A 1,648-nucleotide genomic window follows, 5' to 3' on the forward strand; every position below is an offset into this window, starting at 1 on the left:
ACTACCTCTGGTTGTGTTATATATATTAGAGTAAACTACAATAGTGTGAAGTGTTAGCACATCATTAGTTGGCACTGGTAAGGCTCCTGCTGAACCTATTGACCATTAAGTTAAGGGTTTGTAGAAAAAAATTTCTTTTATGCTAAATCACAGGCGGTTTCTCATTACTTATTTTTAAACTAATACGGAAGTACAAGTCAACAAGACCTTCACTACTTAATTCAATCTATTTACAGATCCTAGTGCTTATTGTACTCCAAGTCCTCTGCAAGATCGGGGATGATTTATTCACATTGACAAGCCTATGGACAGACCCGCCTGCGCTGGCGAGGTTACAGGTAGTTGGTCCACTCCCACCAGTACAGAATGCTCAGTCGCAACCCGCCAATCGAGGTGACAACATGTAATAATTGGTTTCAGTATACATTATATATTTCGAAATTTATCTGCTACATTGTGGATAAAATATTAAAATTGATATCAGTGAAATGTGATAATACTCTTTCGTTATAGTGTCAGGTTGATAAAATTTCTAAGAACAGACAGTTGACAACTTGATTCAACAGCGTCAACAGGTAACAATAATTATTTCTCATTATACGTTGGTCATTATTAGTTATAATATCTCTCAACATTAATGATCCATTAAACAACTAGCTAAATATAATAGTAAGTGACCAGAATACTTGTGAGAAATACCTATTCTTGATAATTTAAAAAGAAAATTAATAATTTTTTTTAAAATTATTAATTTGTTTTCTATGTGAGATATACATAAGTAAATGTGTATAAATGAAATGAAACAGAACACTAGAGTTTTTTTACGAGCAAATTTCGCTTGACAATGTTTTGAGTTTGTGAAAATATGAAAAATATAGTAACGTCGTAATTTTGTTACTAATATAGTATAGTTATGAATTAATATATGTGTATAAATAAATAAACCTGTGTCGCTATAACCCATAAAGGGTTAGGGGTTCAGTATTTTTTAGAGAAGTACTGTTATTACACCAACGGTTGTGCAAGGAGCTGATCAGAATCACGCTCGACTGCCAAATCTTTCCACAATTATGGGTACCCACTATATGAGGCAGGGTGAAACCCGAAGGGCTCCCGAACCCAGGGTAACAGAATAAATAATTATCTGCCACGGCCAGATTAGAAAACGGGTCCCCGGAGTCCTGGTCATTAGTGTTCATGTAAATAAAAAAATGAACATGATGAAAGGAATGGAAGAAAATTTAAATGACTAGTAATTGAATTAATATAATAAAATATGTAAGTAATCTTTAAAAATAATGAAAACAATATAAATCAACATAATGAAATGTGGGAAATAAAAAAATATATATGATACAATTAGGGATTGCTATATTGGCCCAAAAGTTCAATGCCGGTATTCGGTATTTTGTAGATCTTAATACAGGAATATTGGTAGTAGGAATTTTAGAAAAAAATCTATGTGTTTCTTTGTTTAATTAGAAAGATTAAATATTACAAAAATCATTTGTAACTTATAAATTATAACAGTATGTAAAGCATCACAAAAAATTAAAGGAAAGTAGATTCCGACTATTGCAGCATTTACTAGACAAACGGTCTAAATTGCCAATCCATTACAAAAGACTGATCTACATGACTATTATAA

At 31.7% G+C, this 1,648-nt stretch overlaps 1 protein-coding gene across 2 annotated transcripts in view; it reads left to right on the top strand.

The window, feature by feature from the left end:
* The first annotated feature begins 388 nt into the window (after positions 1-388).
* The window catches only part of LOC106682708 (calcium/calmodulin-dependent protein kinase type IV), a 120,011-nt gene continuing 118,751 nt past the window's right edge, over positions 389-1,648 (top strand). For both annotated transcript variants that reach the window (XM_014423717.2, XM_014423718.2), the window contains exon 1: positions 389-575. The gene's annotated coding sequence lies outside the window, so the exon portion shown is untranslated. The remainder of the gene's footprint in view (positions 576-1,648) is intronic.

This window comes from Halyomorpha halys, unplaced genomic scaffold (genome assembly GCF_000696795.3).
Source record: "Halyomorpha halys isolate HHAL.00 unplaced genomic scaffold, Hhal_1.1 Scaffold435.1, whole genome shotgun sequence".
Lineage (NCBI taxonomy): Eukaryota > Metazoa > Arthropoda > Insecta > Hemiptera > Pentatomidae > Halyomorpha > Halyomorpha halys.